At 40.2% G+C, this 25,730-nt stretch overlaps 1 long non-coding RNA gene and 1 pseudogene across 1 annotated transcript in view; one reads left to right on the top strand and one right to left on the bottom strand.

Annotated features, from left to right (window-relative positions):
* LOC128360818 (uncharacterized) overlaps positions 1-24,177 on the top strand; it is a 33,738-nt gene extending 9,561 nt beyond the window's left edge. Inside the window, exon 3 of the long non-coding RNA XR_008321520.1 lies at positions 23,717-24,177. This is a non-coding gene — a long non-coding RNA (uncharacterized LOC128360818). The remainder of the gene's footprint in view (positions 1-23,716) is intronic.
* The window catches only part of LOC128360817 (alpha-2-macroglobulin-P-like), a 29,740-nt pseudogene extending 5,454 nt beyond the window's left edge, over positions 1-24,286 (bottom strand).
* Positions 24,287-25,730: the final 1,444 nt, after the last annotated feature.

The raw sequence follows: 25,730 nt of genomic DNA, 5'->3' as shown, positions 1-25,730 counted from the left end.
TGTATTATAATCACAGCATTACCAAATCATGATTATGATTATTATCTCAAAAGTTTGGTGAAATAGACCGTTTTTACTAGTTTTGAGAGGCCTCCATTACTTTGAGGTTGAGATGCATGAATTGCATCAGCTCAGAAAGCCTCAGTCCTGAAGCACTCATGCAGCCTGTTTCAAGGCTTCTCACACCTCACTTACTCTGCTGTTTCCTTCCTTCAACATCCATATTCATAACCAGCTTAGCACACTATTGATCTGGTGCTGAGCACTTGAATGTATGTTACTCCAGGCATTCTGTGGTTTCCTGCAAGACCTCAAATTAACATCTGGTAATTTTGATTACACAAATTTCAGATTTTAGGTTCTTGTCCATATTTTCTTTATACTTTTACTCATTTATTGCATTTAAGAGGGAAATATTGTAATAACTCCACTCTACTCAATACATTTTAGTGATAGCTGTAGTTAATAGTGAAACATTTTAACACATATGAGCTAACCTCAGTGAAAATATGATATAACCTCAGTACATAGGGTAGTTACAGGCATAGTAAACATACTCCTGTAATATACCTGTAATGTGAATGATCTGAATCCCTCTCACATAATTCACATGGAATAATAGGGTGTTCAATACCAACTCACCACTCGTCAGGAAATTGGTAGCTTTTTCCTTGATGGCTGGGGTCATCTGATTTGTGTTTCTCAGGTACTGGAGGATGTAGATGTTGGGGGCCAGGAGAGCCATGTTCTGCTCCCCACATCCATACGGCATCTTCAGCAGTCCATCCAGGTTCTTCAAGGCCCGACCCAGGATGTCACCTGCACAGAAACACTGACCTCTTAAGAAATTAAACTGGCCTCATCTTTAACTTCTGCATTGATTTGGGAGACACATGTACCCACTGTTATATGCCCACTGATGTTGAACAATTGGCTGCCTGGAATTTAATGAATCAACCTACAGTATATGGTTTGGAAATAGCCAGCAGTAATGTAAACATACACACATTGTAGTAAGTGGTTGCTGCACAAGCATCTGTTGGACTCCTAAGCTTTCATAGTTACTTTATACTGTTTACTGTATACACTTTGCATATTGTATGAAAGTGCCATGGTTAAAAAGTGTCATGATTAAGTTTATTATCAAAAATGGGAAAATGCTTTCAATGTCAGTGTTTCAGCATGTAGTGACAGTTATCCTGCCAGCATTGTTTTATTATGTGATAGTTAATATATATCACAAGCAGTGGTGTGCAGTCAGGTGAGGCAGGGTAAGCAGTTCCTCACCTAGGCTAATGAGGAAAAAGAAATAAAAATTATACATATATTTTTTAATATTTTAATATTTTTTTAAATTTTGTTTTGATTGCTGATTTATTGTTGTAAAAATAAAAAATAAAAACATGAAATGTGTTGTTTCAACGATATAAGGAATGCCACTACTCAGGAGAGCTTGTTTTCAAAGCTGGCGTATGTTAATACATGAGGCTGAGGCAGACTCAACCTCTGCCTGTCTGCTGCAAGTGAAATGAACGCAACAGTTTAGGTTCACGCATGCGTAGTCTTTTCTCATGCTGTCTTCAATAGGAATCATTGAGCTGGAGCCCGTGCTGGTTCGGAGGTGGTGCTAGAGCCAGTGCTCAGTTGGTGCTAAGGTGCTAACCCGAGCACCTCTTACGAACCTGTTGCTTTTCCACCAGCAAGGAGCCACGCGATTACGTCACTGTATAACGTACCCAGCCCACTGACATAATCGGTTCTTGCTTTAGACCAGCAAAGAATTGGTGCTCGCTCTGGCACCCATTCTGAGGCTCAGGGCTGGAGCTTTGGCGGTGGAAAAGCAAAGAACCAGTGCTTAGTCAGGCTCTGGCTCCAAACCAGCACCAGCTCCAGCTTGGTGGAAAAGGGGTAATTTGAGGCACAACGCTGCTCTGCCTCTACAGTGGGTTGGTTTCCCTAACCCCCGCCCAAGGTCTCGCGATGCTGTTGTAACCTCTGTGCAGTGATTTCGGCTAGTGAAGATGGATATTTCTCATCTGAAAATATTTTCAACCTTGTCTTTTGAGGGGGAAAAACGTAACATTAACTGGGAACCCAACCCCTGAACTAAAGGATTTAACCCAAAGGAAGGGACAAAACATTGTGAGGACTTTCCAAATGGAATGGTACAAAAATAAAGACTGGTTTTGTGGATGGAGTCAGGCTAGCAAGCTGTTATGCTTTCCATGTCTTCTCTACTTTTTTTGGCGGATATTGCACCTGAACAACCTGCCAAGGGCTTTGCTGAAGCACGAAAAATCCACAAATCTACAAATAAAGTAAGTGTCCCCCCCACTCGGTGCACCGACACCAAAACTTTTGTTTTCCTATGTTGTGCACTTATATGAATAATATCATACAATAGCTATTTAAGGCTTTTCAGACTTATTTTTGCTTAGAGGTTTAATGGTATGTGATAAAGAGCGAGCAGTGTTTATAATGTTGGTCTTATAGAGTGTGCCGGAGCTGTAAGTCCTGTGTTGTTGAGCTACAGGTGATTTCTTGTTGTACTCTTGTCTTTGGGTGCTCCTATGCTGTAAATCCTGTAGAAATGCAGGTGAATGTATGCCTCAGAAAATTCATTGGCAGTAATTGTGTGCGCGCTATAATCCGCTGAGCTACATTTTAGACATTTTAGGCATTTGACTGACTTTGTAGTGGTTTTAATATTGAATTCTACATAATATATATATTTGTATGCGATTTAAACTCTGGCTGATCCTGCCTAAGCAGCCATGGACCTCACTGCACATTACTGATCACAAGGAATCTGTTTACCTAGGACTGATAGTGAAGCCCGGGCAGACCCATCAATCATGTTCTCAGGGAGTTGTAGCTCTACTTCTTCTGTCAAAGCATCATCTGTTTATAGCAAAAAACACAACAACACAAGTATGAGTGACGGTGCAGAAAACAATCCCTCAAATGTGAGACAGACAAGCAGAAGCAACTGTCTTATTATATATGTCATTTAGATTTATTACTTCGTTAAATATCTACAATTTCCAAACCCAAAAATTCCTGGATTTGTTTTAAATATTCAGTTTCAAATGTACATTTTGGGCTTGCTCTTGGTCCTGGTGTTTAAATGTTATTATATCCACAATATATTTAAAAAATAACAACAATTAAATATCATATATGAGATACATTTAGCAGAGAGAGTTTGACTAAAAATCAGTCTCTCCAAGAGGAGGAATTTGTGGAGAAGATATTGTGTTTTCCATGCCTGCCACATGCACACTCTGACAGGGCAGCAGTTCTGCATCCTCGATATAAAAACTTGGAAATTCCTGTTCTAAACCATACTGACCTTTTGGGCAGAGCAGCCAGTTGTGAGTCTTTGTCATCTCAGTTCCTTCAGCCTGAGAAGGAAAGAGATGGAAGATCATGTAAGTATGTGCTCTGTCAAAGTTGATTATTTATTTTATCATCAGAACTAGAGTATACACAGTTTTTCTGTCATCTTGTATTAAAAGTGCCCACCTTTACTATGAGAGACCGTGTGACCACATCAATGCGACCTCTCTCTGGCACGGTTACAATCTCATTGTTACATGATGTGTCGGATGTCACAGCTTCAGCGCTCACTGTCACATTCATGACTCCTAATAATGATCATAAACCAATGTATAAAGATCAATGATCTACATATAACTAGGAGTGTTTTATTAGAGGTGGATCCCTCTCCACTGTGACACAGTTTGAAAGTATAAAATGTGAAGGGGATGAAAAGCAAATCCCTTTTCTTCTTCCTTATAATTTATTTTAGTCTAATTAATACATTTTAATAATAATGTTTGTTAATGTTTATTTGCATGAAAAGTTGTTTTTTTTCACAAAAGTCCAAAAGGACATCTTTCAATTTCAACAACTTATATCAGTTTTTGTCAAATTATTGTAATTGATTTATTACCACATGTGGGAAATCAGAAACATCATTGTAAATATATAATATTTCTAACAATCTGATTGTATTTAGAAAATCTCTACACAGGAAACAGGTGTGACACTTACCTAAGACTGAGGGTGCCAGGCTCCAGCTGAGGGTCTTGCGTTCATTGGCACACAAACAGGAAGTGTACTGGTCATCAGAGAGAGGGGTGAGGGTGTAATCTAAAGAGGGTGTTGGCGTCACACTGACCTGTTCAAGACACGTAATCTCACTTTTAAACCAATGAAGTTACAAAAATATTACATCATATTGGTATTATTAACTAAATACCACAAAATAAATGAACTATAATGGAGGGGTTGCAGATTACATCTGTTTGGTGCACCTGCTTTTGACTGTATAGATGAGTCTCAGTCTTCTCACTAAACTTACCATGCAAAATAAAAATATACTCTGACAAACCTAGCAACAGAGATCCTGAAGAAGACAGACGACTGAATACTTACATTCATAAGGTGGACACAAACTGGACTGAAAGGGCATATTAATGCTGCTTTGTTTCTGCAGTATGTGTAATTAGACAGTTGTTTGCTAACATGTTACTGTATTAACATAACTTAATGAGCTGTATGTGAGACCTGTGTCTCTAATCTGTGCAAGCATGCAGTGCAAATGTATTTTGTTGTGTCTCAGATTTTGACGTGTTAGTATTGTGAGTGTGAAAGCATTCATTACCATGATGCAGCTGGACAGGTAGTTGAAGACAGTTGCCTTCAGTTCAAAGTGTTCCCCCCGGATGATGGAGTAGGGCAAGGTGAGCTCGAGGAAGAAGGGCTGGAAGACGGTGAGCTCTTTACGAGGAGCCAAGCCAAAACCATGAGGGGACAGACAGAAAGCTTCCGTCTCCCAGGTGGTGATGGTGTCTGGGACAGTTAAGGACACATCTTTTGTTCCAGACTCTCTGGAACAAGACACACACACACACACACACACACACACACACACACACACACACACACACACACACACACACACACACCTCCACCCTGAGCCTCCAGTATTGCCCAATAAAGCACTGATCTGGTCCTTATCTCCTGTGTCTCGTGTTTGGGTCCCTCTCTTAGTTGTTACTTACGACGTTACTGCATCAATGGACTGGAGATAGGAATTTCAGTCAGTTCAGCTCTTTTTCTCTCATCTCTTATCTCTTGTATCTCTTCAGATAGTTTTAGTTGCTCTTTTTCTTGCCTCTGAGATGGTTGCCTTTAATTCATTACTGGGGCTTGTTAAGAGACTTCATAAGGCTGATTGGCTTCCCAAAACATGATAACTACAATGAACATATACGTATTATACATATTAGTCTGTATGAGTGTGTATGAGAAACAGAGAAAAAGAGAGACAAGAAATGCAACTTCATTATTATTGATTTCCAATATAAAACATTTTGTGGCCTTTTTTCAGCTTTTTTTCAGCTTTTTTATCACATGAAAAAAGAACCATGGAGTTTTAGTTATGTGTGTGTGAGGTGACAAATAACATCATGTAAAGTGTCTTGTGATCTAACTCACCCAATTTCCACCAGGTCCCAGATCCAAGTCTCAGGGAAGAAACTGCGGGCTGTCTCTATTGGTGGAGCAGCTCCATGATCCATGTCCGCAGGAGAACCAGGCCCATGCATGACTGGTCTCATTAGTGGGTGACCGTCATAAACAACTGAAGACAGAGGACAATATTCAATCAGAATCAAAGGTCAATTTGATTGCATTCAGCATGCATTAATTGATAAAGCTAAAGAAAGAAGTCTCACCACTATGGATGGTTTTGTGATATGGTGTTCCCTTGAAGTTCACACATGATGGCATCCTGATAAACAGATTTGTTGCCATCTTCAGGCCCAATTTCTACAAAAACCATCAACATTTAAAAATGTCACTTCAAAGCAACATCTACATTATCATATGTATTGTACTGTTTGTTACAGGGTATTTTTGTTTTTTAAAAATATATATCTTCGTTGTCTCACATTTAGACACCTTACAGGATCTTCAATATCATTTGGAATACCAGATGCTTTTTTAACAGGCAACAAATTAAATATCTGAAATGAAAGAAAGATATAAAAGTCAATTTCTATAGGGAACTCTTTTATAACAATGTATCAGTTTGGAAAGCATCTCTATGAACCATCTACGTACTGATGTCTTACTTAGCACAAAAAATCCCTGAACATTTTGTTGCACTGTGTTTGTGACTTACATAAGAAACCTAACAAGTTCACTTCAGAAGATTATGAGCCCCTTGGTTTAAATTTACTAATCTTGGCCAGTTCCACTCAGTGTCCTGCTTTGGAACATCTTATCAGGAAATAAGAAATGGAAAGCATTCCTTAAAAACACATTCTCCCTACCAGTCCCAGGATACAGACCTGCAACTTTATGATTACAAACCATAGACTCTATATAAAGATGGACATAGAAAAGGCGTGACATCACCCATTGGTTCACATTGGAGTCAGTTTGAAGCCTAAAACTGGAGGTGTTTCGTAGTCAAGTGGTTACAGCACATGCTTCATAATCACAGCATCCCTAGTTTGATTCAGGCAAGGGACCTTTGCTGCATGATATTCCTCTGTCTCTCTCTATTTCCTGCAGGCCTCTATGCCATGTACTTACAAATAAAGGAGAAAAAATTAGGGAAAAAAAGAACTGCAACTTATGGTCAGTGCTGTCTTTTCTTTTCAAGTTGAACACCAAGAACTGCACACTTGGGTTAACGTTAGCTACATTAGCTCAATTGTGCCAATAAAGTAACATTGAATTGAGTGAAATACTGAGAAGCCTATAAATCAAAATGACTACCAGCACACCTCTTAGAGGGGCCTGAATTTTGCGATTGATGCCATAATGGCCGTAATGTAGAAAAATTCCTAAATTTCCCCTTATATTACAATATTGTGCATTTTCACCTCTCTGACTGCTCTGAGCATCACATCTAGAGGAGTCTGGCTCTTGTTTGTCTCCCTGACAAAGCTTTTGCTATCTTAGAAGAAAGAACAAACTACATATATCACACTATAAGTATACCACCCATATGAGACAACCAACCCCAAAGAGAATGTTACAAGCATCCCCAACTGGGATTTTTTGCTACTATTTTTTTTTTTTAAAGATTTGGTTGGCATAGCCGCCTCTATTTATCAGTAGCCCGACAGGAAACATGGGAGAGAGGGCGTGTGACATGCAGCAAAGGACCTCCGATTGGGATTCAAATCAGGGTCGGCTGCATATATGGCATGCGCTCTAACCACTCAACCACCTGCGCACCCCAGATTTTTTGCTACTAGCAAAGCCAACAACCACATGGCGTAGCTAAGAAAACAATTTATCTATCGCTGTCTCTTCATACTTTTATTTTTTATTTTTTTTTGAGTATATTTTTTTGGGCTTTTTTGCCTTTAATGTACAGGACAGTGGAGATAGACAGGAAAGAGGAGGCAGAGAGGGGGAATGACAAGCAGGATAAGACAGCTCGGCTCGGGATACGAACCGGGATCACCTGCAACGAGGACTATAGCCTCAACACATGGGGCGGGTGCTCTACCCGCTGAGCTATGCTCAACCCCCTTCATACTTTTTAATGGTAATGATTGTTTTACTATAAACTCATTGTGTAAAAGCCTAGAAGAGAAACACTGAAGAGTTGGATATTTACATTTTCACATGAAAAACACTAAACGTTCTCTCACCTCAATGTCAAGCAGTGTACTTCTCACCTAAATTCTGAAACTTTCGGTGCCAAAACTTTTTAACAGCGCCCTCTAGGGACCGAGATCTGATGAATGTGACAACCAACCCATGTGACAACCAATCCTGTTCTCCCCTACTTCTAGAGAGAAGTTAATATTTTTAAATAGGAGTCATTTGCAGTATCTATTGGCCATTGCTTCAGCTTTAGTAGTTGCTGTTTGTTACAAATCCAAAATGTAAGACAAAACAAATGTAAGACAGAACACATTAAATAAATAAAGTCATCTAATGTATTGGCTGTGGTTGATCTTGACCTGGTCTACATTCAGAGTCTTCCCCGGCTCCTTGATGAGGACGCTCTGGTCCACAGCACTCACGCCACATAGAGAGTCTGGCTGGGCCATTAACTTCAAGGTGGTTTCCTCTCCTGGGACAGCTGAGGATGGAGAAAACTCTACTGACACCTGAAACAAATATAAAAGAGATACAGATCTTAAAAAGGTGTAAACTTACTGAATATTCCTCCAGCAAATTGTCTGATACAAGTAGGTATGACAGTATGTACATAAAAGAAACGTTTAGGAAAATGAACTGATTGTTCACCCACAGATTTCTGTCCAGGAGCAGGTCAATTTGTCTGTCTAGAGGGGTGATGGATCTCAGTGGTGAATGAAGATGCATCAAAGTTATCTTAAAACATGATAAGATTTAATCCGTAGCAGATTTGGCTGACAACCCATGTAGCTCATGATTTTCATGATTGTGTTTCTTAAGATATAGTTCCATTTGCTTCTCATCTGACAAAAGGGGAAATTATTATTGTAACTCCCAACTCTGCAGTGCTGAGTTTGGTGTTTCCTTGTCGGGAGTGACAAGGTCCGAGTCTAGATGACAGATATTATCACAGTACATATTTCCATTATGATAGTCGTTCTGGCCTGACTTGAAAAGTCAACTTGACCAGCGAAAATATAGCAAACAAGAGTTGAAGAGTAAGAAATGGAAGGTCAATAAAAAGGAAAGGTGGAACAGAGAGGGAGAGAAAACAAAAAGCCCTTACAATGGATTTAGCTACATACTGCAAAATAAGTGACATGTTTGCCAGGAGGGCAGATCAGTTAAGAACACTGTAGCTTGCTGGTAAAAAATAGTAGAACTGCGCTATGCCAGCGCTCAGTCATGCCACATAACAGGCTACAGTAACGTAACTAACATAGTCTGTGTATCACAATGATGAAGCTATGAGTGACACCAATTATAGGCTAGTTTGTGTTATAAGTACATGCTGATTTAAATTTGAATATTTAAATAATTAATAGACACCAGAACAAATACCATGCAGAACAACAACAAATACAAGGCAAACTAAAGCTTTTCTATTAATTTGGCCGACATTGTAACATAAATTCTTAATATAGCTTACTTATACCATAGGCTATATATCCTTTTTTCTGATCTTCATATTTGGATTATGTATATTGCATTTTCTTGTTTTTGGGGATACTGTGTTGTTTTAAGTTACTGTCTCTTATTGTTGTTTTTGTGTGGCCACATGTGGTCTGGAATAAAGTAAAATGTCTGTCCTGAAATATTGTCCCAGTCTGACACTGTACTTACTTGTTGCACAGATTAATCAAACCCCTGTGAAACTAGAAGCCAAAATATTAAACTACACTTACATATAATGTATATGTAAATCTGGAAAACTCAGGTTCATCATCTTCTTCTCACACTGACCTTGTTACTGAAGCATTTCTCTGTGGAGAAGTCTTTACTGTGGGCGATCACAATCTCACTGGGGAGGACAGTATAAGCAACAATCTGGACCATTGGTGCCATATCTGGAGTCACTTTCAACTGAAAGGACAACTCGCCTGCAGTCACTGAAAAAGAAAATCAAATGTTATGATCAAACACATCAACCAAGGCAACACAAATCCTACTAAACACTATTTTGTAAGTGAGAATGTGTCTACAAATCTCAATATATGGGTGGATTATTCTTACTCTTCACCTACCGGGTTCCTTAAGCACTGCGACCTTATGAAATTGTTGTCCGATAATGGCTCCTCTGGATAATATCTGGTGGAAATGAAAAGAAACATGAACTGTAAACTTTCCAGAGGGAGCTGCATGTGAGGGTGAATTTAATCCTAACTGTACGTCTGTACTGAAACCTGAATAACCTGCATAATAAAATAATACTCTCTGCAGTACAGGGGAACTCGCCTTGACTTGACCCCATCAGTCAATCCTCAAATCTTAGCTTCAAACATGATGTGTGTCTGCACCTACAGTTTAATGTTCTGCTTAACTGTTTGGTAGAGCACATTTTGAGTCACGACATTTTAACTCATCTCTACCACTGAGTTTAGGTATGTTATGCTAAAAAAATCCACTAGATGTCACTGTGTCTTTAAATAGTATGACTTAAGTTTGCCACAAAAAGTCAACCCAGACTGGAGACATGATTGGTGGAAAAGGTAACCATATTTTTTTAATATATATTTTCAGAGGTCTGACTGCACACAATTATTATTTCATATTTTATTGATAAAAAATAAAATTAATCTAGTAAGGGTCCTTTTAAAACAAACAAAACAAAAACATGCTGTACAAATATTCATTTTATGGTAAAGGTAGTGGAGCTAAAGTATTATCATTATATATATGTGTGTGTGTGTGTGTGTGTGTGTGTGTGTGTGTGTGTGTGTGTGTGTGTGTAAAAATACATACATACATACATACATACGTAATACTAACACTAACAAACAACTATGGTAATAAATATTGATAATAAAAAAGACAAATGTGGGCATACTAACATATTACTAGCATTAGAATAGTACATAGTTGATCCAAAAATAATTTGTGCTGTTGCACCATCAGAGATTAATCTGATTTATCTCTTTAAAAGGCAGCATTTCATTTGACTTTTTCTCTGTTTTTTGGTATTTGTAAATGTATTTGATACTTTTATTAAGAACTGACATATCAAGGTAGAGGCCCATATTAAAAAACAACTGTTGGGTCTATTTGAAAAACATTAACTGTCATTATTGCCCCAAGGAAATATTTCGAAAAATTATGAAAACATGACTTTTTTCTTTTTGAGAACAGGTAAATGCCTAATGGTAGGTTGTAGCCTTAATGTTGTGATTCATCTCAAAGTGTAAATGCTCTTTAAACCCAGTACTCACCAACCACATCACATCCACAAAGCCCTCGGTCTCTCCTGCTATAGCATATTGGATATATATGGTTGCTTTTCCATCACAGGGAAGTGGTTTCAACTTCTTCTTCACCTCTAGAGAGCTGACTGTTTTAGAATGAGGAGAAGATGGCTTGACCATAGACAGTTTGTGAACTGCAGTCCCATGGTGTAGATTCTGGTATGTTAGCTCCGGCAATAATGTCACGCTAGCCTGAATTGTAGAGAAGCAGAGCTATTCACCAGCCAACAACACAAATAATGAAATATATGACAGTTATGGCTAATTATCATTATTTAAGGATTAAAGGATTACTGTCAGTGGTAGAAATATCACAAAGAGACTTTTGGTGATGTTCTGTGAATTCCCTCCACTGAACAGGTCTGTCAAGCTTTAACATGTGGTAAGAAGTCTTACAAGAACTCTGACTTTATAGATACTTTATATCTCCTGACATAATCGTCTACCCTCATCTCTCAGCCATCAGAATTTGAATTTCAGACAACTGGCAGCTGCATGAAGTGTGCCTTTGCTGTCCAGTACACAAGCAAAATCATTCTCTGTCACAGTATCCAAAACTTTGCCAAGCAGTCCATACGATGAATGAATTTGTTGTAGCTCTGCACCAATAACATCAAATGTCTGCATGCATCTGATTCTTTTACATGTTACAGAGACCTAAGTGCTCAAAAGTTGAACTGTTACACCCAGAGAACTTTTTTTGTCCAGATGGAAAGGGAGTGGTGGAAAGGAAGTCTACCTCTCTGAATGTGGCCTTCAAGTTAGATTCTATCACCACATATTCACTCTTTAGGTAGCCAGCAAAAAGTCTTTCACTCTTTGTGGGTATTTTCTCTATAATGTGTCAAAATGAGTCAACTTTGGAAATAGGTAACATCTCCTCTACGACATACTCTTTGAAGAACCTCTTCAGATCTTGTTCTCTACCACCATGTCCTGCTCTGAAATCTGATTTGTGTTGTTAGTGCATGCATGCATCGCTGGCATAGACACCTCTCTGTGGGTATCTGTGTTTTGTTTCTGATAAGTTTCATATTTCTGTGCTGCCCTAACAGATCCTCTTATAAATTAGATGTTGTATTTGTTGCAGTTGAAAGTATTTGCTGCTCACACAAAGACAACAAAATTATTTGCATCTTTTACTGACACAAACTCAAAAAAATGCTATGCCAGTTGCTGAATGTGTGCCGCCTCCCTCTGTCACACTGGTAATGTCAAGTTGAGTTTTTGTCCTGTCTCCATGTTTGTTTTGTGACTTCCTGTTTTATTTTAGTATTAACTCTCCTCTCGTTTCAGGTGCCTTGCCCTTCCTCATGTGTCACCAGTCTGATTGTCTTCCCTGATTCCTGATTGTGTCCACCTGTTCCCCATTTCCCTCCATGTGTGCTTATAGTCTGCGTCTCCCTTTGTCCTGTGCGAGTGTGTCTTGTCTGTCGACCAGAGTACAGGCGTCCTGTCATAGTTAGTCACTGTTCATAGTCATAGTTCATAGTTTATGGTATTGGTAGTGTGTTTATTCCTCAGAAGAGTGAATTTTTGTTAGACTTTTTGCCATTTTGTTTTTCAGAGCTCCTAAGTTTAGTTTACCCTTTTTACCTGCTTTTGCCTCGATTGAGGCGGTTTTTGTTTATTGCTATTTTTTAAGAATAAAGCCTTGTCAGCTACTCCAGAGCTCTGTATCCGAGTCCTCTCCTTGAGTTCCTGCCTGATACCCTCTCCCTCATCCTCCATTCCATTTAACTTTTGGGCTCGTAGCTAACGTGACCTACCCTGACCTGTCACACGTACATGTCATCATAAGATAACCTACCTAGGACAACAAATAAATCAATTTCAGGTGACACAGTAATGCAGAATTACTTGGATTGGTAACTGTACTGTTTTGGAAATTGTAATCCCTTTGTAATCCCCGTTCAACTGGGTGTGTATACAAAGCCCTAATTTTGTATCCAGCCTGCTCATCATCACCATAAATGCGTGGTGTCTGTTTTACAGGAGAATCATACAGTTTTTGATCCATCTTTGTTTATCACTATTTACGCATCATGTGCAATTAACTGCTTCTTCCTCTTACAGCATCTTGTGTCCTCTTCCTCTGTGTAAATGTGTTTTTTTTTAAATTTTCCTTCTGGGTATCATGTTATACGGATTATAAAGGCCATCTGAGACAAATTTGAGTTTGGCCTATTTTGTATAAATGAAACCAGGTTTAAGGTGTTGAGTCAGTCAAATAAAGACAATACTCACATTCCCATATTTCATGGCAAGAGTTGTCGGTCAACTAACTCAACTATTGAAGTTCCATATTAGCTTCAGCTGAACTTCAGAATCCACTTTTACACAGGACAAGGGCTGTTTTATTGTGTCAACCATCTCTTATATTGGATGTTACCAAACAAATGTCTCAACTTTGCCCATTAGAAAGGGGTTGATGCATTGATTCGGGTTGATTTGATGTTAAAATAACTCCAAATTAAGAGACATATTATGCATAACAGTTTATTAGTGTAGCTTTTGCATCTGCATATTTTACTGTCATCATGTCTGACTATGTTATTACAATACCAGATTATTTGACTTACTCTTAGTTTGATGTTGTCGTTGTGGTTAGTTGTGTTTATTGAGAAAGTGGCGATACCATTGCTGTCAGTAGTGAAGTTCTGTCGGCCTCGTGCTGACCTTCTTTCACCCAGAAACAAGTAGACCAGCTTGTCAGGAATAGGTGTATCATTGAAATAAACTGCTTTAACCTGATGGAGATAAAAAAGATTTAGTATTGGAAATGCACATGGCTTCAGTTATACTGTGTACAGAATCACACTTACTTTTCCCTCCACAATTGCCCCTTTGTTATAAATCTTGGGTGTGTCAATAAAAGACAACTTTCCAATGGTGTAAGATAGCTCTATTGTTTTCCCTTGTGAGTGTGAAATACCTACAAGAAAAGCATCTATGTTACTACAGTGTGTGTGTCATAGTGTTAAAATATCTTAAAACAACAATGATTTAATTATTTTGAAAAATAACTCAAACTTACCTGTCCCCTCCTCTTCCATGCTGGTTTTGAGAAACAGTTTATCCTGCAGGAACCTTATGGCATTTTTAGTAAAAGTGAACATTGGGATCATAAACGTTGCACAGCCATTCATTTCTGTCTAAATAGAAAAAATAAATGTAATATTAAGACGCATGAGCACAATTGTCGCTGCTCATAGGCATGACCAAGCTCTGAGCAAACCACTGACGCATCTGTAAACTTCAGAATGTCTTTGCAACTGTATTCACTCAATGTGGACCTATTACTATTAAACTGTATGCAACCCAAACTAAAAGATACATGTGTTGATTTCAGAATTAAGCCCAAAAGTCCAATTCAGATTGCCATCAAAGAACAGGTCATTGAAGAGGTCCAGTGCTCCACTATGTATATCAGTTGAAATAAAGGCCATCATGACAATCTGCAAAAGTTTTTATTGCTTAGTTTGGTATCTAACTGAAGCTAAAAAGTCATTGTCAGGGGGATCACCTGTCAGGGGATCACTAAAGTTTCAGGATTCCTCTTGGATCGATAAAAGACCTTTGGCTTTACCAGCCAAGAACAAGCTACAACATAAATTGAATGGATTTACCTCACAACCATGTAACCACTTAGAGCTAGGCACAAAACCTCTTGGTTTGTGTTAAATGTGTGTTGCATATTTATATCATGGGGTTTGTGTATTTTATTACATTTTGTGTTTAATGTAGTTAAATCAACTGTACCTTCTTTATCTCCCTGTAGCACGGCATAGACAAAAAAATTCTATAATGACCACCCAGAGGTCGGCACAGCTCAAATTCAATGCTGCCTGGCACAGGCTGTCCATAAGTATATCTGATTAGATGGGAAATTTTAACAAAATCACCGCATTGTCAAAAAAGGTTCACCAAATCAACAATACAGATTTAATTTCATATCATCATAGGTCATGAGGCAAATGCATCTGTGAGAAAGCCCCACCACTTACTTTGCACAGATGTCAACTTTGATTTCTTCATCTCCATAGCTTATCTCATCTGCCACTTGAACTTTTACCTCAAATTTTGGCAAAACTGAGAACAAAATGTAGTTGTTATTATTCTTCATTCATTACAAACAGTGAAATGAAAAAAAGAATACAACTCACCATATTTCTCCACCTTGAAATGGTGATTGTTTTTTTGTCCATCAATCCACACAATTAATTTATAGGTTCCTTCAGTGGCCTCTGAGTTCAAGGAGTAAGACAGTTGCAATATTTTACCATTGGCTGTGGTGTTAAGCCATTGTCCAATCCGGTTGCCTCTAGCATCCTGTTAAACAAATAATTGGGAACATGTATTTACCAAATGTTGGAGCTGGGCAACAGTGGTGGCTCACTCAAAATGACTAAATTCGTGTGCAGTGAACATCCACCAACACCAGGTTCAGGTTTTTTCAAGTTTGTCTTGATACAAAACCAATGTGCCATGAAATGTGTAAAAATGGGTCTTAGTCGATTTAACAGTTCCTACTCTCCATAGTGACCGTAAAGCTGTGGTCAACAATATGCAACTACAGCATATGAAATGAGAAGAAGAGGGTCAAAATCCACAACCCCCATTCCCTGTAAACATACATTCCAAAGCTTCAGCAACATCAGTTAGCTGAATTGAGTGGATATTTTGTGAAGTGAATCTATCAAATGAAATGTCCTCTTTTTGGTGTCCACAGATTGAATTTCCTCATTGAACTGTGGAAGAGGACCTTAGAAGGGATTACTTTCTTTAAAATATATGTTTTTAGGCTTTTTTACCTTCATTTATATAGTAACTGGCAGAGAGTCTGAGAGGAAACAGGGATAGAGAGGGGAATGACCTGCAGCATAGGTCCTTGGCTAGATTCAAACCAGGGACTCTGCGATTACATGATTTGCTATAACCACTCGGCCATCAGGGTGCTCCAGAAGTGATCCTTTTCTTTGCAGATTAGATGTCGGGAATATTTTTTGCAATCTGTAATTTTTGAACACTACACTTTTGATAACAACCTGCTCCAACTCTGAGTGCTTAAGGTCAGTCACCAGCTGTTCTTGTTATTCTCCAAGCCACCTCAACATCCTCCTGCCTCAGTGGTGGACATGGATTAGGATTTGCATCTGTTTTGTGTTCTAGAGATTTCCTTTGTGGTATCCTGAAGGGATAGGGTTGCTGGCAACAGCTGGCAAAATGAACATAATTGCACCAAGACTCAGTAGAAGAATGTCAGCAGCATCATATGGTAGCATAGTATGTGCTTCACTCTGTGACATGTGAGTGAAAAGTCTGTTCTGACAACTACTAGAATTTATCCCTCCACCACAGCTCAGCAACATTGTGTAGAAACTAAAAGAGGGAATTGTGTACTTAACAGTCTGTAACTTTGGAACATATTGACTTGATTTAGCTAACTGAGTTTGCTGAACCATGATATTACCATCAGCTGACCTTTGGAACACATATATGCAAATATATGAGAATACAGAACAAATATTGTGGATTTCGGTCCTCGTTTCTAGTTTAGTGGCATTCAGAGGTAATAAAGTGCTGCTTGAAAGTTTGTGAACCCTTTTAGAATTTGCTCCATTTCTGTATAAATATGAGATCAGATTACCATCAGATCAGATTACCATCCAAGTCCTAAAACTAGATAAAGAGACATCAGTTAAACAAATGAGTCCAAAATGTTACGCTTGTTTATTTATTGAGGGAAATTATTAATTAATCCATCCATGACCTCATCAGAAAGTGCATCATGAAAAAAGGTAACTACAACAAACACACAATTTGTTCTACCAAAGCATGGTTAGAGTAAAATAAAGCTCATGTTTTGGAACAGTTTAGTCAAAGTCATGATATCAAGTCCACAGAAATACTATGGAAGGACCTGAAGCAGGCAGTTCATGCCAAGAAGCCCAATATCTGTTCTGTAACGAGGGATCGGCTAAAATTCTTCCATGCTGGTGTGCAGGGCTAATAAACAGTTACCAGAAATATTTTGTTGAAGTTATTAGATAGATCACACCAGTTACTGAAAGCAAGTGTTCACAGAATTTTGCCTCACACAAATAGGAAAGATAGAAGATGTAATAATTTTCCTCAATAAATAAATGAATACATTGAGTGTTTTGTCTCATTTGTTTAATTGGGTTCCTTTTAGGACCCCCTCCCTGGGCTACTACCTTATCATGGTGGAGGGGTTTGCGTGTCCCAATGACCCCAGGAGCTCAGTTGTCAGGGGCTTTATGCCCCTGGTAGAGTCACCCAGGGCAAACAGGTGCGGGGGGAGGGACCAGACAAAACGTAGCTCACAAGACCCTTATGATGAGCACAATATATGGTTCTCTGGTTCCCTTGCCCGGACGTGCGTCACTGGGGCCCCCCCCTGGAGCCAGGCCTGGGGGTGGGGCTTGATGGCGAGCGCCTGGTGGCCGGGCCTTCAACCATGGGGCCCGGCCGGGCACACACTGAAGAAGAAACATGGGACCCCCTTCCAGTGGACCCACCACCCGTAGGAGGGACCAAAGGGGTCAGGTGCAATGCGAGCTGGGGCGGGGACCTTGGCGGTCCGACCCTTGGCTGCAGACGCTAACTCTAGGGATGTGGAACGTCTCCCTTCTGGTGAGGAAGGAGCCTGAGCTGGTGTGCAAGGTTGAGAAGTTCTGGCTAGATATAGTCGGCCTCACCTCGACGCATAGCAAGGGCTCTGGAATCAGTCTTCTCGAGAGGGGTTGGAGTTTACACCAGTGGATGAAAGGGTAGCTTCACTCTGCCTTCGGGTGAGGGGACGGATCCTGACTGTTGTTTGTGCCTGCTGTCCAATCCGCAGTTCAGAGTACCCACCCTTTCTGGACTCTTGGAGGGGGTGCTGGAAAATGCTCCCTCTGGGGATTCCCTCATTCTGCTGGGGGACTTCAACGCTCACGTCGGCAGCAACAGTGAGACCTGGAAGGGTGTGATTGGGAGGAATGGTCCCCCTGATCTGAACCTGAGCTGTGTTTTGTCATTTGACTTCTGTGCTCATCACAGATTGTCCATAACGAACACCATGTTCAAGCATAAGGGTGTCCATATGCACTTGGCACCAGGACACCCTAAACCGAGTGGACCATGTTCCGTGACTCCATTGTCAAAGCGGCTGACCAGTGCCGTGGCAGTAAGGTGTCGGTGCCTGTCGTGGCAGCAATACCGGAACCCACTGGTGGACATCGGCGGTGAGGGATACCATCAAGCTGAAGAAGGAGTCCTATAGGGCCTTTTTGGCCTGTGGGACTCCGGAGGCAGCAGGCAGGTACCGACAGCTGCAGTGGTCGCTGAGGCAAAAACCCGGACATGGGAGGAATTCGGTGAGGCCATTGAGAACGACTTCCGAACGGCTTTGAAGAGGTTCTGGACCACCATCCGGCGTCTCAAGAGGGGGAAGCAGTGCGCCGTCAACACTGTATACAGTGGGGACAGCACGCTGCTGACCTCGACTCGGGATGTTGTGGATCGGTGGAAGGAATACTTCAAAGACCTCCTCAAACCCACCAACACTTCTTCCGGTAAGGAAGCAGGGCCTGGGGAACCGGGTGTGGGCTCTCCTATCTCTGGGGCTGAGGTCACCGAGGTGGTCAAAAAGCTCCTCAGTGGCAGGGCCCCGGGGATGGATGAGATCTGCCCAGAGTTCCTTAAGACCCTGGATGTTGTGGGGCTGTCATGGCTGACATGACTCTGCAACATCGCGTGGACAGAGGTTCTGGACCACCATCCGGCGTCTCAGGAGGGGGAAGCAGTGTGCCGTCAACACTGTAGGGCTGTCATGGCTGACACAACTCTGCAACATTGCGTTGACATCGGGGGCAGTGCCTCTGGATTGGCAGACTGGGGTGGTAGTCCCTCTTTTCAAGAAGGGGGTCCAGAGGGTGTGTTCCAACTATCGGACGATCACACTCCCCAGCCTCCCTGGTAAGGTCTATTCTGGGGGCACTGGAGAGGAGGGTCTGTCGGATAGTTGAACTTCGGAGTCAGGAGGAGCAATGTGGTTTTTGTCCGGGTCGTGGAACAGTGGACCAGCTCCTCTGCAGGATCCTTGAGGGTGCATGGGAGTTTGCCCAACCAGTCCACATGTGTTTTGTGGACCTGGAGGCATTCCACCGTGTCCCTCGGGGAGTCCTGTGGGGGGGTTCTCCGGGAGTACAGGGTATCGGACCCCCTGATATGGGCCGTCCATTCCCTGTACTGCCCTTTGTCACCTGTCCTGTTCATAATCTTTATGGACAGGATTTCTAGGCGCAGCCAGGGTGTTGAGGGGTTCCGGTTTGGTGGTCTCACGATTGGGTCACTGCTTTTTGCAGATGATGTGGTCCTGTTGGCTTCATCAGACCGTGACCTCCAACTCTCATTGGATCAGTTTGCCACCGAGTGTGAAGGGGCCAGGATGAGAATCAGCACCTCCAAATCCGAGTCCATAGTCCTCAGCCGGAAAAGGGTGGAGTGCACTCTCCTGGTCGGGGATGATATCCTGCCCCAAGTGGAGGAGTTCAAGTAACTTGGGGTATTGTTCACGAGTGAAGGAATGATGAGGCGGGAGATCGACAGGCGGATCGGTGCGGCGTCTGCAGTAATGCGGGCTCTGCACAGAGCTCGGAGTAGACTCGCTGCTCCTCCGCATTGAGAAGAACCAGATGAGGTGGCTCAGGCATTTAGTTAGGATGCCTCCTGGACGCCTCCCTGGTGAGGTGTTCAGGGCATGTCCCACCGATAGGCGACCCCGGGGAATACCAAAGACACACTGGAGAGACTATGTCTCTTGGTTGGCCTGGGAACGCCTCGGGATCCCCCGGGAAGAGCTGGACGAAGTGGCTGGGGAGAGGGGAGTATGGGCTTCCCTGCTTAGGCTTCTGCCCCACGTGACCCGACCCTGGATAAGCGCCAGAGCATGGATGGATGGATGGATGGATGGACAGTTTTAGGACTTGTGTAAAAATCGAATCGCGTTTTACGTCATATTTATACAGGAGTAGAGAAACTGTTAAGGGTTCACAAACTTTCAAGCCGTACTGTAGCTTTAAAGTTGAGGTATGTAACTCTGACACCAAGCGTTTAGAAATGGTACTGCGGCTCACGTTCAAAACACTGGAGAGAGCTGTTACTCCTCGACCCCTCCCTGCCAGAGTTGACGTTCACGCGAGTTGCCAGTTGTTGGACGTGATCCTGCATATCCTCCTCCATATCAGCGGGTGCAGCTGAGTGCTGTATGATGCTGTAACCATCTCCAGCCTTCTCCATGTTTCAAAGGCATCTCCTCTACATCCCCTTGTTTTGTTTCTCAAATTGTCATTTTTTTTGACATTTTTGGTTTTGTAACATCAGACTGCAGCTCAGTGGCAACTGGCAACCTGGATGCTGAAATACTACTGACTTTGTGATTGGTAGCTAAGTGGTAGGTGGAGCATCAGGCCAAAACACAGAATGACAACATAAATATTACTTGAGGGCTGCAACTGAACTTTTCGAATGTGAATATTCTGGCTGGACTACTACTGTCAGTGATATCAGTGTTTGAAATGAACATGATTTCTTAATGTCTGGTTAGATTTTAGGGCCATTTTATAACTATTTGGAATATATTTGTTATATACAGCTACTTTAAGGTCAGTATGGAGAGTAGTACTCACTGTACAATGGAGGTTTATAGCGGTACATAATGGCACATCAGTATAGAAAAAAATACTGGAATAAAAATCACCACTGGCTAACTGAACTACTCCTGTACATATACAATTTCACAACAATAAAAACATGAATAAGCATGAATAAAAAAGCATTAGGTTGTGGGTATGTTCTTGTTTACCACCGTCTTACCTCAAGTTCAATAGTGTCGTACTGTAAAAAGAGAGCAGAAAATTAGTTAAAGTGTGGGTTGTTTTGGTTGTTTTAACAGCAACCTAAATAATGTAATAAGCTTCCTCAAATAAATTGAAACATCAGTATGTTTTTCATTGAAATCAGACACAACAAAAAGATTACTCATTCTAGTAGAAGGATGTGCCACAATCCAGTTGTTGTAAATATTTTACTGTTCTGTTAAATGATGAGCAGCCGTTTCAGTGTTTTGCTCTAAGTACAGTTGCAGCCAGGGAGACACCCAATGTAGATTGCAGCCTTCTATTTCTTGCTTTTATTCATCATTGAAAAATAAAATTGACTTCCTCACACTGTGAAGTCTTTTCATGTTAACGCAGTTTCATTTTGTTTCATTATTCTCTCACAATGTTTCCCTGCTGATAAATGTTGCAACATTTGAAATTTGAGTGTCATATTTGAAGACTTTTGACTCATCACATTCAGATTTACCTAAGGGGGGCTCTGGTTGTACTATTAACCCAGAGGATCAACAGCAGCCCTAACACTGAGTTATTTATACATAGTGATTAAACATATACTCCAGGCTAAAGAGCACTATCATGTGATTAATGGTTTGGGGTACAAATTAAAACCTGCACCATTATCATTCAGAAGTACTTAAACTGTTTTTTAAACATCATCGTGAACAGATGACAGTTTAAACACTCACCAGCTGACTGACAGGTTTAAACTTGGTGTCCAATGAAATGACTCTGAAATGTACTGAGAGAAATGGAAAAATATTACATGGATGTTTTACAACTCAGGGACAATAGTGTCAAACATTGTATCAGGCTGCTGAAATGTGTTTCTTTTATCCAGCCAGACATTGTCTAATTATCAAAGTTTCAAATGAAACACAATTTGAGTGAGGCAAAAGTCACTAATAGCTTTTCATTATCTGTGCTAGTCTGTCTTGCATCTATTAACTTGGAACACTATTTGTCAAAATCAATGTGATGTACTAAGATGTACTAAGAGGTCTTCAGTTTAGTGTTGCACTGCACCTGTCTTATCTGTTTCAGTTATTATATTATTCCAGTTTCAAAGAGGGTTTGAAACTAAAACCAGCATGCACTACGCTAAAGGCTGAGAGAATATATACAAACACACTATGGATGTGGTACTGCAGTCAGGAAAGACAACACATGCTAACAAGAATGCAGAAGCTTTACTTGATAAAGAATTGTACTATGATGCATATTACATCATCTGTTCAAAGTTACCTGTTTGTCCAGGGAGGTAGATTGGTTTATCTGTTTGGACGAATGTCATTGGTTTGTAGACTTTGATCATGACTTTCTTCAATTCTTTTGAGTGAAATGTGTCGCCTTGTACCTCCACCTCCAATTCCTGCACCACATTGTTCTGCACTAAAGGAGCCTGTGAAAAAAGGATCATTACATTGTTTTTTGCTTAATCTGCTAAAAATATAAAAATCTGGAGATAAACATTTTTTATGTAACTCAAGTCTAAATATCAATGGTAAAAATATTAGACGAACATTTAGGATACAAACATTCTTTTGTCAAATAAAGAAAATGAAATCAAATGAATCAAAGCCCGTCTTAGGACGTGACCTGAAACTGCGTGCAGGTATGAAAGTCTGTGCTGGATGTCTCCTTGAAGAGGGTTGTGTTCGTCTCTTTGGACATCAGAGTGACGGTCATGACAAGACTCTCGCTGGGCCGCAAGAGACTCACACAGAATTTGGTCTCAGCTCCAGCTTCAAGAACCGCAGGAAAGGTTACCATGTACTGTCTACAGCCACAGAAACATACACACATACAGTAGATATTAGGGGTGTGCAGACGAGCCGATATGCATCTAGATCTACAGTCTATGATCTAGATACATGGGGTGCGATACAATTCAGGGGTGATACATTTTAATATGGAACGATTAGGTACAATTCGATTGGGTATGATGCTATCTGATACAGTTCCTTGTTTAAAGTAGACATTCATTTTACATCAGAAGTCAGTCCTATGAATGACTACAATTTAAATAGATACATCTCATAAAAGAGCAGGGAACAAGTATTTTTGTTACTTTTTGTCATGTACGGGTTCAGAACCATGTCATTGTGTTTATTACTGTAATACATTGCACTTTGAGAAGTTTGCAAAGCCCCTCTGTCAATGAAAACAAACTTAATATTTAGTCTTCATTATTGGCACAAATTAGAAAAACTAGTAAAGGAGATGAAAGAAATAAAACATTTGGAGAGAGTAGTATTCAAATATATTCAAATGAATTGCATGACTTTTGATATTCGTTCGAACTTGAGTTTTGACAAAAGTGACAGCGCTAATGCTCACAAAAGAGAACAATGAGCATGTTACTGAGGTAGAAATGTATAATAACATAAATTCAAAAGAGCTTGTCTCATTTCATAAGTGCTTGAGCCAACACAAGAGACTTAAGACAACAGTAACAGTAAAGGCTCATTCACATAAAGAACTATAATTATAACTATAACTATAAGTATATAGTTTTAAAAATGGTTGTAACTCCAGTGGATGGTGGAGTCCACACCACAACTATTAAGCCAAAGACAGTAGTGAACAATTGTTGGATCACTTTCAGAGTGATTTGATGAATGATAGAAACACTGACAGCCAATCAACATTTTTTCACTAAACCATACAGCAATCAAATCTGCCTCCAGCCTGACATTTACAGTACAACTTCAAAATTTGCAAATATCATCTTCATTTTGGAAACTGAGTGATGACTTATTGACTTATTTATATTAATTTATTTTATTGTGGCTTTGCTCCTCTCTCACCACAGTCTCTCTTTATTATACAAAGATGCTGGAACTTTGTTCTCTATTATAATGTGAACAATAACAAAGTTAGTAAACCTTTTAGACTTCAGATCTGTGCTCATACTGTGTGTTACTGCAACAGCAGTGCACTTCTACACATCAGGCTTCAACATTTGCTGCTGTCAGTCAGCTCAGTTTGGTCTATAAATATAGAAACATCACAGCAACTAGTGTCTGCAATAATTCTTAATGTTACTGTGACGAGTATCGTGGTAGTTTTATGGAGAGAGAGAGAGAGAGAGAGAGAGAGAGAGAGAGAGAGAGAGAGAGAGAGAGAGAGAGAGAGAGAGAGAGAGAGAGAGAGAGTTGTAGACAGTGAGCTGATGAAGCTTTCAGCAGCACAGCAGCTACATAATTCATAATTTCATAACGGTTATTTGTTACACAACCTACTAGATACCTTACTGAAACTCATGCTGGGAAAAAAGCAGCAAATGGCAATAATCTGGTCTGCATCAAAAACATATTACATAATGTTAAATGTTTTTCAGGCTGTGAAGGTAAACTTACGGTTCCGCCACCACTTGACCCACAAACATCCAGCTCAGAAAGACAAACAGTGTCCATGTCCACATCTGAATCCCAGGAAGACCCATGTCTGACTGTGCTGAGCCCAAAAGTCAATATTTTTGAAACATGCTCTGCTATGGAACCCCACCCCTTGTCACCCCCACACACACCCTAACAAACAAACACACACACACACACACACACACACACACACACACACACACACACACACACAGATTTCCACATATGTGCAAACACACACCCACACACTGACAGTAAGTGACTGAGATACATTTTGTTTGTGGTTGGTTATTACTGTAAAACATCAAACAATATGAGAAATATACAATATAACAGGAAAATAAGTTAGTTTTCAATCCCACACAGCCAGGGAAACGTTTATCAAATCAACCACACATTACAATCATCAGGCTTTATTCTACATGTGCCCCTAAACATGTTCCCTTATAGTTTGAGTGCCATTATGTTAGTGCTACATTGTTTCTCATTCTCTTTTAAATTTTAGATGCAATTTTTATGTTGGTGTTTTTGTTTTTTAAGGGTTTAGTTCTGTAAGACATGATGAAAGTCCTTGGGACACCCTGGTAACCTGGTGGTTAGTGCACCCACATTGAACCACAGTGTCAATACACCTTTGATGCATATTGTTCTCCCTCATGCTTGCCATAAAAAAGCTCCATATAAGACACAGTATGTGGTTTCAGCACAGGAGTGAGCATTCCTCTACATTTTTCTCTGACCTCAACTCTTGTGAAGAATCAATACAACTTTCTTTCCAAATATGAGAGCACATGGTCATGACTTCGTACCACTGACATGTTTTGTGATGTAAATGTCTCCACCTTCATCACCTCCCTTGCCTTGCAAAAGCGGCAGTTACCTATAGAAGGGCAATTTACGAGTTAAAGGTGCAATACATGACATGCATTTTTATATTCCTTCAATATTTATTTTATTTTGAAAGCAAGGTATTTTGTTGTTTTCCATTCTCATTATTTTCTTGTGAAACAAGTTAATATTTTGTGTTTATCTATGCAAGGCTCCTTTTATTTGTTGTAATTAATTATCCTCCTGTGGCCAGCCTCAGTTTGTTCCTGTTGTCGCTGACAACCGCAGATGTGGTATGTACTGAAACAGCTCTGTGATTTAACCAGATATTAATCTACTGTATGGACCTGCCTTTATAGAAGTTTAACTATATGTTGTCTCATTTGAGTTGTTCTGTCATGTCTTTTTGATCATCAGGCAAGGAACTGCACAGATGATTGTCACCACCGGCCACATTGATTTGTTTCATTTCAACAGTCTCTTCAGTCTGCTGAGGTTGAGCCGAATAGATGAGGGTTACATAAGGATATAGTGGACTAATGGACCTGATGGTGAAACACATTTTACTCATTTTACACACTGTTTGGCATCCATAAAATGTATTGTGCATTCTATAAGGTAGGCTAATAATAATTTTGGTATGTAAACTATTAATCTGCATAATAAATAGTAGTCTAATTACATTGGTCAAGTAAATG

This window comes from Scomber japonicus, chromosome 6 (assembly GCF_027409825.1).
Source record: "Scomber japonicus isolate fScoJap1 chromosome 6, fScoJap1.pri, whole genome shotgun sequence".
Classification (NCBI taxonomy): domain Eukaryota; kingdom Metazoa; phylum Chordata; class Actinopteri; order Scombriformes; family Scombridae; genus Scomber; species Scomber japonicus.
The sequence above is the reverse complement of the archived record's forward strand: the minus strand, read 5'-3'. Positions and strand labels throughout refer to the sequence as shown.